Below are 13527 nucleotides of genomic sequence, written 5' to 3' on the forward strand. Positions count from 1 at the left end.
GTTGACACAGGCTTAAGAATCAATCAGCTGACTATAGTGTACCCCATATTTTACTGTAGCACTAATGGGGCAGATGGATGGCTGTGAATTCTAGGATAGCCTAGTCTGTGTATCATGTTTCAGGCCAACCAGGAGAGCCTGTCTCCAAAATGAAACAAAACATAGTTGGGAAGATGGGAAGTTGTATGGAAGTTATCTGATGCATTCCTAAGCTTATCTAGAACTTTTGTGGAAGAGACACACCATGGTGGCTGGAGATCAGAGGAAAAGAGGAATACATAGATTTATTTTTCTTTTGATGCAATGGACAACTATTGTAGGATTTTAAACAAATGCAACATGAACAAACTTATTTAGATTTTTAAATTTTGTTTTCTTTGGTTGGTTTTGTTTGAGACATCTCTTTAGCCCCCTGACTCCCATTTTAAAAACAGAATTCAAACATTCCTACAGGAATTCAGGAATATGATTTCTAGACTAAAAGGGTTGGTTCCAACCATGTAAACCATCTAATATTCCACTTTTTCTGGTTAATATACCTGTCCAGCATGGCTTCTTGAGGCAACCCAAACCAAAAGACCCAGGGCACAGCAAAGCATTCTGGAGCTCTGAGAAGCATAAAGACATGTTGGGCACATGGCAGAGCCAACCTGGCCCTGGTTTTCCTTCCAGAAGGAAAGCAGAGCGCATGCATACTCTAAATTCTTTGGCAGTCAGTGGGAGCTTTCTGCTAATTACAGGCGGTCACAAAGACTCGGTGTTGGAAACAAAATGGCAGAGTAGTGAAGAGAGCTGCAGCCCCCAAGTCCACTTTGTCCATGATTTTTGGTTATATTTTCAAGTTGATGACTTTCTAAATTGGAGTGGGAGCATTATGGCTGCTCTCTGTAAATCCTGGCACTTGTGTGGTAGAGGCAGAGGCAGGAGGATGAGCATGTGCCCAGCCTGGGCTACAAGAGACCTTATCTTAAAATTAAAATCCAAGTTTTCCTTTTACTTGCACTAGTAAATCCTCTCAGCAAGTGTGTTCTGGTATTACTATTCCCATTCTACACAAAAGTAAACTAGGGTTCAGAGAGGGAAACAGACTTGTCAGACATCCCAGTTTAGTGTGGAGCTTGTTTGAAGTCGGGTTTATCTGCCCTTTCCCACTACTTCTGCTGTTTCTAGTCTGTTATGAGTTCTACCCTCAGCATAAGAGTATGGTACTCTGATCACATAGGCACAAAGGTGAGTTTTAGGAAAGTCATGGAGCATCAAATGCTAGGGCATAGATCAGAGAGGATGCAGAAGAAGTTCCAACAGAAGTAGTTTGTTTATAGATAAAAAACAATTGCAGCATTTACAGAGGACTAACTCCGGGTCTCCATAGATATCACAAGTCCTACGAAATTGTTGTCGCTCTTTTTCTTGTACCAGACCTTAGGGTTGAAGTTACTGCTGCTCAATGGATTAATTAAATGGGGTTTATTGGTTCCCCAAGGCAGAGGTCAGGTGCAGTACTGAATTGCCAAAGGGGAAGTGATTGTAGTTTGTAGTGGTCAGCATTAACAAAGCAATGATTATATCGGCCTAATCCATAATGGTCAGCATAAACAAAGTGAATTTTATGGTGGTGTGAGCCATATAAACCTTTGGTACTGGCTTATCAGTCATTGTGTTTCCAGGGAAAAAAATAGGTTAAGACACTTATTGAATTTTTGTTTGATCTGTATAAGTGGAAAAAAATTCTCAAACAAATGAAAGAAAGGCTACATTGGATTGGCAGTCTCGGCTAGTGAGTCAGTTTCCAGACTTGAGACAGTTTGCAGACCCAGACTTCTTACTGGACTATCTCAACCTTCCAGCCACCCAAGTAATAATACAGAAGCTTTCTGTTTATTTATGGAAGCTTGGCTTTAGCTTACTTGTGCTTAGCTAGTTTGTGTAACTCATATTAATCTGTTTATACTAATCTACGTTCTGTTATGTGGCTCATTACCTTCCTTCAGTTTCAGCATCCGTCTCTTCATCCATGACTGGCTGGCAAATCTCCCAGGATTGATTCTTTCTCAGAGTTCCTATCTCTGTCCCAAAGTCTCATCTATCCTCTCTGCTTTGCTATAGGATGTTCAGCTCTTTACTAAGCCAATCAGAATGTGATGGAGAAGATGTTTATAAAACACTGAAACGTGACACTTCTTAAAAATAACAAAACCAAAGTCAGGCCTGTACAAAAAGACAAAGACAGTTTTTACACAGGGCACAAGAATATTATCCCCTTTTAGTCACATAGAAGGTTCTTTCTTTAGTATCAACAAACTATATACAATAAGAATAATTACGACAACTATCAGGTAAAAATTGCATTCCCAATGTCAGTCCATTCATATTTGGCAGCTTTGGAGAAAGTACTCTATTATCTGCCTGCTCTTGGCCAGTTAAAGTTCTGTACCTAAATCACTTTCTATCATAACTTGCAACTATCAACCTGAAAATACCTTTTTGACCTTAAATCAATTCCTTGAATTCTAAACAACTTAAGCTTATATGTGAGACTATAACTATCTAGTCTTCAATCCTATCAGAGATCCAAGAAGGATAAACACTACCTGAGTAAACAGGAAGTGCAGAAGTAAACAGGTTCCAAAACTATAGAAATGACAGAGACTTTTGGCTACTTCAACAGTCACCCAAGATTCCTCTGTAATGTTGGAGCATTCATCTTTGGCCTTCAGGCCCAGAATATTTGACTTGTTTTTGCTTGTTCATTTTTTGTGAAGTGGGAATTATGAAGGACTGGCCTACTTCATCTTAGCAAAGCATATTCAAACCACCCCAGGAAATTTCTAGGAAAGCTAGTTGGATCGTTTGCTGTCCAGTTTCTGTGTGATGAGAAAGTGCAGGGCTGAAGTCCTGACTGGAACATTTGTCAAGCTGGACCGTCTTAGCTCGCCATTTGGAAGTTATTATGGATACAGATGTTTGAGGAAAAAGTCACTGAGGCCGTCTATGAAGCTAAATTTGTTGGGCTACTTGTCTTTATTGAATGTCTGGTCCTTTTGCTCTGAAAACATACATTGCTCTGAAAACATAACAAAAAATGTTAGCATACATTTTTGCATTAACCCATGTATGGAATGTGCAGTGTGCACAAATCAGCTAAGGATGATCCTCTGCTGTTTGTTTGAGCAGGTGAAAGGCATCAGACTTCTTAAGTATGCTTGGACTGTACAGCCAAACAATAATATAAATCTCTATCCATGCCATATGAAAAGATGGCATGTAATAATAGATTCTGAAGATTCTGTAGCCTACAATATTTACTGACCACACAATGAGTGTCTTACCTATGGTTGAGATTTGGCTTACTGTTATGTATTCTAATGCTAAATACTGGCTTCCAAGATTTGGTTGTCGCTGATGAGGAAATTCTCCCATATACCAAATGATGCTATGTAACCTTTCTCCTTAATTAAAAACTAATGGTTAAATAAAGATTTATATAGCATGTAGCTGGGAAAAAGATAAGTGGGTGGGGTTTCGGTTGCTGGGCTTGGGGTCTGAAGCAGAGACCACAAAGAGAGGAAAGCAAGAGAAGAAGGAAGAAGCTTGTAGGTAGATGTGAGAACATGGTTGACCAGTTGGAGTAGGAGCAGCCCAGGTGGAACATGGCTAGTTATAACTTGGTGTTATTGACAGAGGAATAGACAAAATAGCATGGAAGGTTGATTTCTACCCAGCTCTGGTGCTTTTAAGGCTTATTATAAATATAAAGGTTTTTAAAAATCTATTATTTAGAAACTATATGATAAAGGTGAGGTAGAAACCCCTAATTAAATTTAACTTCAACAATTCATCTCAGCCAGTCTCAGAGCTGTTCTCATGTAGACGGATCAGTATGGTACTTTATACAAAAAGGAACCAGATAGAGCCAGGTTTGATGAGGTGGGAGAAATGCCTTAGGCGCATGCTGAGGCATCCCTTTCCCTTGAGGTACCAGGCATACAATGACAGGTATAGTGTAGAACATTGTTTATTTAGGGCATGGGAAGGGGAGTTGGGAAGGGAATGGAGACAGAGGAAGGAAGGGGGTGAGAGAGAGAAGAAGGAGGAGGAGGAGGAGGAAGAGGAGGAAGAAAAAGAAGTAAAAAGGAAGAAGAGAGAAAAAAGGAGAGGCTGGGAACGTGTGGACTAGAGAGAGGAAGGGAAAGGGAAGAGAGGGAGAAAGGGATCACAGAGAGTAAGAGAGTGAGGAGGGGGAAAACAGCTCCTTTTATAGTAAGCCAAGCTTACCTGGTGGTTGTTTGGTAATTGTGGGGTAGAGCCTAGAAGGAATGTTAATATTCAGCAGATACATTATTTGTTTTGTTGTTTTCCTTGATTTCTTCATGTCGAAGCCAAGATTTTCAGGTTCCCTCGGGTCAAATCTAATCTTTTCCACAGCGTTTCTTTTCCTGTAGAAACAAAGGCATAGCATCTCCCATAATGCAACACGTTTCTTGCCTTTCATTCTGAAGTTAACACATCCTTAATGTATGTGGACTGGTTTAATTTGGCAGTTTTTTTTTATCCCCACAAACCAACGTCTCTCAGCAGCTGTTTTTTTATCATTAGCATTTAAGAATGTTAAAGCTAATATAGCACTATGTAATATCTTTATGGTCTTTGTTAACCCTTTCTGTTTATTTAGCATCTCTTTTAAAATATGATTAGTTCTTTCTATGACTGCTTGTCCTGTAGGATTCTGTAATATGCCTGTAATATACTTTATGTTATAATATGCAAAAGTTGTTTCATTTTACTAGACACATATGCTGGAGCATGGTCAGCTTTAATTTGTACAGGTATCCCCATAATAAACAACTTCCAACAAATGTGTAGTAGTAGGAATCAGCTTCTTCAGAACTTAAAGCAGTCTTCTGTTGAAATCCTGAATATTTATCTATGGCACGTTACACATACTTTAATATTCCAAACTCTGCAAAATGAAACACATGCATTTGCCAAATTTTATTTCTTTGGGTCCCTTTTTGGGTTACTTCCTGTGGCTACTGGAGTTCAGTTATACAAAGAACAAGCAGGATATTTCCTTATGATTTCCTTGGCTTGCTGCCAAGTGGTAGAAAAGCCTCTCTTCAAACCTTTGCTGATAACACGGTCTATCTTATGAAATTCTGAAGCCTCTAGCACATTTCCTACTAATAGCTGATGAGTTTCATCATTACCATGTGCTAGAGGGCTGGGTAGACCTTTATGAGATCTGATGTGTATTATGTACAATAGGTGATTTTGATGTAAAAAACAAAGTTTTTAGGGGCTCTGAGACTTTTCTAAAACACCCTATTCTTAGAATGTGAGACCCTAAAGACACAAAAATGGTTAAAGTCAGACTCAGAGATTTTTCAGTCATCCCAAGGCTATGAGATCCTGTCTGTGCTTGACAAATAAAAACAATGGCCCAGAGTAATTCTCAGAAAAAACCCACAGAATATACTGACTGATAGCCAGCTGGCCCTCTAGGAAGCCCTAGATAACACATGTCACAGTTAGCTCATGATCTACTCACCCAATTCTGAGAAACAAAACAAGGACAAAACCCCTCAAGGTTTAAAATATATTAACAAGGTTCTGAAGATGTAAAAACAAAGTTTTAGTGGACAGGTCAAGCTATACTGACCAAGCTGAGTTAAGACAAAACAAAAATGACTGCTTTAAGAACAGCTCCCCTACCCCTCCTTGTACTGATTTCCAAGGAGAACACAAATTGTTAACAACTTTACTGCTAAAGTTTCTTCCCCTTTCCTCCACCCTTCCTCTCCTTTTTCTAAAAATTATACTGCCGACCAATGGTAAAATAGTAGTTCACCCACCTCACAAAAAAGTATAAAAGATGTATGCTTTTTGAGTTTGGGGTTGACTCTCCCTGTGAGGATGACCAACCCCATGTACATGGAATAAAACCTCTTGCTATTACAGCAGTCTATCATCTAATTGTGTTCTGTGGGTCGTGCTTCCTGAGCTAAGACTCCTCGGGGTCTTACAACAATTTCTATTTCTGATTACTTATTGTAGTTGAATAAACTGGAATAACTTCAGTGGTTTTGATCTGTAAAACAACTTTTTGAATATTGAGAGAAATTATATTAAGAGATTCAGGAAAATCTGATAATACTGTAAGAATGGCATGTAGTTCTGCTTTTTATTTTTAACTGAATCATGAGGGCTCTGAGCCACTTACTGTTTTTCTGATTTATAACCTGCTTTTCCTGATTCATTTGCGTCAGTATAGGATGTAGGTGCTCCAGAAATTGATTTTCCTTTTTCTATTTGAAGGAAAGTTCAAATAATTCTTTTAATAAACTGAAGTCTCTTACCTGTGGGAAATTTGTTAGTCTCTCCAAAAAAATTATTGTAAGTTCTTCGCCAAGGTTTATTTTCTGCCCTTATGAGGCAACTTTAGCATCAGTAAAAGGTACCACAATTTCTTCTGGGTCTATTCCTGTTAATTGCTAAAGTCTCGTTTTTCCATTCAAAATCAATTGAGAAACCTTTTCTACATAGGTCATTAATTTCTAACTCTGTTTGTGTGTTAAAAATATTCATTCAAAGATATTCTTTTTCTGCATAAAAATTTCTGTCAGAGAATGAGTAGAGGGCAAAGTAACTAGAGTATAACCCAACTTTGGATCCATACAATCCACATGTGTATCTGTGGTTTCTTTCTACCAGAGCCAATTCTTTTCCAGCCTCAGATAATTTTCTTGGACAATTTAAGTTTGAATCAACTTGAAAAGTTTGAAATAAATTACTTAGCTCTTGAGTAATTAATCCAATTATGTGTCTTAGACAATATCTCCCAACAATTTTTGGAAGAAGTTTGTAATTGATCTCTCTTGATTTGTACTTCCTATGGTCGACTTTTCTGTAGATCTGTCTTATATCCTGGAAAATTAAAAGAATCTCCTTTTGTAGTTTTTCAGGAGCAATTTGTTGTTGAGGCCTGTTCCTTTTAACATAACTCTGGCCATTTTGATTCAACTTCCATTTTGCTCAAAAGGTGAAATTATGCTCAGTTTCTCAAACTCCACTTCCATAGCTGACACTGAAGATTCTTTCTAAGAGGTCATGACACTATGGTTATATTATGTATGCTTTGTTATTTCAATACTCTGGAACTATCCCTCTGTTTACCTCCAGTCTACTACCCTCTTGCCTCACTTAGGAACAATCCACTTAAAAGTCAGCTGATTCGTCTAGTTAGCCAAAATGCATTATTATCTTCATCCTTGCCCTCTGAACTTCTGAACTTGGTTTTTCTATAAAAAAAAAAAAAAAAAAAAAAAAAAAAAACCTGTCATAAGAACAAACTGGTACCACAGTTAGGATCCTGGGTCCTTTTTAGTGGTCCTGAATGATCAGTCTTGGGGTATGCATTCAATAAACTATTCTTGTTTAACTGAGATCAGTGTTGGTATGGTTTGTGTGATAATTTCTGAACCCTATCATTTGTAATCTCTAGGAAGACAAAATGCTCCTTACTTCAAACATTCTTTTCTAAAATGTCTGTGACTCAATTAGCCAATAAGATAACATCCATATAATGGTAGATAATAGATTGAGGAAATTGTTTATGAATTATTTCTAATGGCTGTTGTACAAAATATTGACATGCGGTAGGACTGTTTAACATTGCTGTGGCAAGACTTTTCAATGATATATTTCATTGGACAACGATTATTATAAGTAGGTACTGAGAAAGCAAATCTTTTCCTACCATTGTCATGCAAAAAAATTGTGGAAAAGCAATCTTTTAAGTCAATTACTGTAATAGGCCATGTCTTAGTTAATGAAGAATTTAAAGGGATTCCAGGTTATAAGGAACCCATAGACTGAATAACTTTATTGATTGCTCTTAGATTTGTCAACATTCTCAATTTTCCAGATTTCTTTTCAACGACAAATACAGGAGAATTTCAAGGACTGGTGAACCCTTATACATGTTGAGCTGCCAGCTGATCTAGTATCTGTGACTTTTTTTTTTTTTAAGGGTATTTACCCACAAAGGCTTGTCAGTTAATCAGTTCAGTGGTAGGGCAGTTAGTATTCTATCAATGGTGGCTTCCCCATAAAGAGTTGAAGAGCCAACCTCTGCCATGCCCTGTTTATGGACAACTTGTATATTTTGTAATAAAACTCTCCAATATCTTCCTCAGAAGTATTTTTTTTAATTTATGGCTTTATTTCTGAGGTTGAAGAAATGCTAATCTGTGTCTTTCATTACTGCAAAAAATCATGTCTCCAAAAATTCATGGCTATATTAGCCACATACGGCTTTAGTTTTCCTATTTGACATTCTGGCCCTATGCACTTAAACCATCTTACACTTCTTATAACCTACAATAAAGTTCTAACCCTTAGAAATGGGCTGTCTACCTCCTAAAGAGGCCAATCTGGAGGCCACGATTTTAGTGAAATTATTGTTGGCTCTGCTCTTGTCTCTACCAAATTCTCTATTTCAATATCATTTATAAATAATTATAGTTTTTGGCCTCTGATCATCTATAGCAGTTTGTCAAAATGCTTGTTTTCTGGTGTTTCCTGATATTTCTGTTTTATTTAACTAAGTTGCCTTTTTTGATATCTGAGCTAGTAATGACTATATTCAGTGCTTTTAATTGCTCTGTAGATAAGTTCAGGTCCTCTACTGAGCTGAAATTGAATTTGATATTGTGGCCTATGAAAGACTCCTAGGGCGTTTTCCTGACAAGGGGTTGCCTTGTTCATTCCTTGCTCATCTGCAGCCATCGCTATAATGGTGGCCTTCTCTATACCTTCTGCATATTCCAGAAGGCTCAGGTGATCTTTTTGAATTAGCTCGGCTCTGCCCACAATTTCTTTTGAAATGACCTTGATTGCCACAGCCAAGATATTTGAAAGTTGATTTTTTCCCTTAAAATCTTTAGAGATTACTTCTCCTATTAAAGTTGCATTGCAAGTATGAGATCTAATATTAGCCACATTTCTAATCCATTCATCTACTGATGCTGATCTTACCTTTATAAGCCTCATCACAATTTTTTTTTTCATTCAGAATTAACATGTTTGAAAACCAGAGTCAATTAATACTTACTAGCTTCTGAATCTGAAACTCTTTTATTTACAGATGAAGTCAAGCTTTGTTAAAAAAAATTCAGTGAGTACTTCCTTTGGAACTTGTATAATTTTAGTAAACGATTCAAACCTTTTTCTTGTTTTTTCAACCTTCTCTCAAGTACTTAAAGCTGCTCTGTGACACAGTGCCAAGGTGGCATTGTCATAGTCAACCCACATTTGTACCTCAGCATATGGACCTTCACCTAGCAAATATTGATACTCCTAGCTCAATTGCTTTTATTATATCTTTCCAGTCTTGGGGGATTATTCTATTTTAAATTGCCTAAGAATTTAATATTTGCTTCATACACGGCAGGCTTTGGTCTTAATTCCTCTGTCCCTGTCTGAGTATCTCTTTCATTTTTATTTATAACTCTTTTCTAAATTTTCTTCTAAGACTTGTATCTTATCAATCCACTTTTCTTTCTTTTTTTCTTTGAGGGGGCACAGAAAGACACTATGGCTATTAAGGATAAAATATGAGATGCCAGAATGATAGTAATCATAATTGGTATTAAGCCAATTTCAGTTAAGTCATCTATCTTTTCATTTTCTGTTTCTATTTTTAAACCAGCTAAGGTAGCACTATATATGTTTATGGCATTTCCCATCCTTATATGGATTATTCCCTCCTTAAGAACTTCTTAGGTATCTTTCCAAGTCTAATGGCTTCTCAGTTTCTCCTACTGGGTCCACATGTCTGCAGCTGGCCTGATTTTTCTGCCTGATTTCTGCCTGGCATTTCTCTGATTTCTCTCTTCATGTACTTTTGACAGGCATTGGAGTGCTAAATATAATGCGGTAGTTCAATGTTTGTTTCTGTGTACTTTTGCTGGCTTAGCCTTCTATCCTTCATTGAGGCAATGATATGTAACCATTTAAATTATCTGGTATTTATATCAATAAAGACATGGGGGGGCATAAACTGACTTAAAAACCTGTTAGCTCAGTGAGGCAACTTTATCTTCTGAAGTAGATACAAAGTATCTATTTATAAACTTGATTCTATAACTAAACTGAAGCTCTTTAGAAGTCTTTGGGTGCCAGTCTACCTAGCTAGTCTACCTTTCTCTTGAGTTCCTCCAAACCTAAGAGAACTCCTTAGCTCTCTTCCCTTGAACATTGTTTTACTTGTGTTCTACCAGCTCTTTCTCTGTCGTTCCGGTAAACCCAAAGAGGAAATCCCTATCTCTTACTTGGAGCTCTTTCTATAAGACTCTTCTATGCCAAAAAGGAGAGGGAAGGAGGGAGAGAGGGAGGGAGGAAAGGAGGGAGGGAGATATCTAGAAAAAGCCCATTTGCTTATAAAAAGTCTTTAGGTCCTCCCTACACATTTGGCAGGCTGAACCATGTCACTGTCCTGGTGGTAGGCCTGCAAGCCACGTCAGTAGGGGCAGAACTCTTTTACCTTTACAGTGGGGCAGCTCAAGGCCACTCAGCTGACTTTGCCTCAGGTCATAGAGAAAAGAGCACAAGCAATTTGCCTTAATTTTTTTAGGCAGGACTTTTTCATTCTTTAGCATTTGAATTTATGGAAGCTTTTCGAGGCATGTCCAAAATGCGTCTAACTGCATCTGACCAATGTAATATCTACTTAAGCATTTATTGCTAACAATTAGGTTTCTATCTGTAGAATAATCAAATATCCTGTAACACTTGTCATCCAGAGAAGTGCAACAGTGGGCCCATGATCCTCACCATCCTGAAGTAGCTGGTCTGATAGAAAGAGGAAATTGCCTTTTGAAGACACTGTTATAATACCAACTAGGCAGCAGCAGCCTGGAGGACTAGACCAGGGCTCTCTAGAAGGCAGTATATACTTTGAATCAGCATCTAATATATTGTACAATTTCTCCCACAGCCAGAATCCACAGGTCCAGGAATCAAGGGATGGAAAAGGCAATAGTTCTACTCACTATCATCATTTGAGACCCATTAGGAAAATTTTTACTTCCTGTTAGGAGTTCATTTTTCATATCCTATTTGATCTCCATCCAGAAATTAGGCCACAAGCCACTTGCTACTTTGGTCAAGAAACTAATCTGCCTGACTGAATTACTTTAAGGCTGGAAGCTGAAACCTCTAGTTAGCATCTCAAAGTGGTAGCTGGCAGGGTCATGGAAAGTTTAAGACTGTAACTTGGGGGCTGGAGAGATGGCTCAGTGGTTGGAAGTATTGACTGCTCTTCCAGAGGTCCTGAGTTCAAATCCCAACAACCATATATACAGTGGCTCACAGCCATCTGTAATGGGATCTAATGTCCTCTTCTGGTGTGTCTGAAGACAGCAACAGTGTACTCATATATAATAAATGAATAAATCTTTAAAAACAAAACAAAAGACTGTAACTAAGCCATCCTTTAGACAAGCCTAGTCAATATCTTATCTCCTGTTTTTGTACCTGGGATCCATTGGTGTAAATCTTCTTTATGATCTTCAGTTAATGGTTTCTATAACCTCTTGGAATGTACCCTAAGTTTTAGAAGTCTGCTTTTATCCCAGAAGTAATTAAACAATCTTATTATAAAAGGGACTTGAATGTCTCTATCTCTGTTGCAGTTCTGAACAATGGTAACCCTTGCATTCTGAATGTTTCTTTTTCTTTACATACTATCTGAGTCTAGGGGATTCCTTCAGTGATTTTTGGACCTCTACACCTATCCCACAACCTTAAGTTTTGCTCGTCTAGAAGTTTTGGTTTCAGAGGGGAGAAAAACACTCTTGCCAGGAGCTAAAACAAATATTCCATTGAACTGGAAGCTCAGACACCCACTCCCCTCGCCACTTTGGGCTTCTAATGTCCTTAAGCCAACAGGCTAAGAATGAAGTAATAATGTTAGGGTGGGTGAATGATCCAGATTACTATAGGGAAATTGGATTGCTTCTTTACAATAAAGGTAAAACAGATTATCTCTGGAGTACAGGAGATCCTTTAGGGCATCTCTTAGTGCTATCATGTCCTATGATTAAAGTCAAAGGGAAACTACAACAGCCTGATCCAGGAAGGATGATAACAAAGGGCATAGGCCCTTCAGGGATGAAGTTATGGGTTCATCCTCCAGGAAAAGAGCCAAGACCTGCTGTAACTTTAATTTTTTTCTCAAATGCTTTAACCTCTCTTTTAGCTCACCACCACCAAAGGTAGTGGAAAAGAAAGGATATGGGGGAAGTAGACCTGTTTAGAAATGGTTCTTTGGAGCAACCCCCATCTGTGTTGTCTGGAAATCAGCAGTTCAGTTCACAGGTCAGCAGCAGCAGCTCGATCCACTCACAAACACTTCACAGATATACCAGCAGTGCAGTTCTGTAGGGTTGGGATAGCAAACACTGAATCAGCAGTGGAAGCACTACCCAGCATAGATAACTAGGCAAGAGTCAGCAGGAGGGATCCAGGGGGATGCCAGGAGAAGCTCTCTGCTGTGCCTCTCTCAGTGAAGTGAAGATCAGTGAAGATCCCAGACCAAGAAGTATTGCGCAGCTAGCTGTACCAGCAAGCCAAGCTCAGCCTCCATCACTGTCCATGGTGTCCTGCTTATACCTTCCAAACATCAGTGTCCTCCATGTGTTTTGCCTCAGCATGTGTCTTGTCTCATCACATGTCTATCTCCGTTGGTATCACCCTGCCAATCAGCCCGAGTCTGAGGAAACAGCAAGAAATTGCAGCACACCATCATAAGATTTTTTTGGTGTGTTTCTCTCTTATGGTGGCCAGACAAATTGAGCTCAACTACACAATATAAAGCATATCAATACATGTGTGCTGTTAGAGAAAAATTCTTCATCATGTATCCTTTCGTATGCTTGTTTTAGCAGAACATCCTTTCTCCTGTGCCCGCTTCAGTGAAACATTCCTTCACAAGTCTGCCTTAGCCTTTCATCTATGTCCACTTCAGGAAAACATTTCATGTGTTTGCCCCATCAAACTACCATCCAACACGACTGACTCTCCAAAGAACCCTTAAGTTTCTACTTCAACTTGCTGAGGTGCTTGCTGAGCTTGGAGAAAAACAAAATAATCAAGGCCATGTGACCAGTTATAAAAAAGAAAATTATAGTTGGCATGAGTGCTTCTGTTGTATTTTGTTAAGAGTGTTTTTGTACAGATAATTTGGTTTTTTAAAATTTCTTTATCATGTGATGTAACATCAATGGTTATCATATTTAAGTTCAAGACACTAAAGGAGTGTCCTCAGAGAGACATTGCCACCTATTCTAAATTTATAATGTGTTTGTAGTTGTATAAAAGACATGTTGGGCATAATTATGTTGGGCATAATTATGACCTGGTTAAACATATGTTGTATTTGTGATTGTAATAGTTATGTTTATGTGTTATTATGACCTGATTATTGTCATTTGGGAATTAATCATGACATAAGAAGATATGATTGCA

Source organism: Micromys minutus, assembly GCF_963924665.1.
Source record: "Micromys minutus genome assembly, chromosome: 13".
NCBI lineage: Eukaryota > Metazoa > Chordata > Mammalia > Rodentia > Muridae > Micromys > Micromys minutus.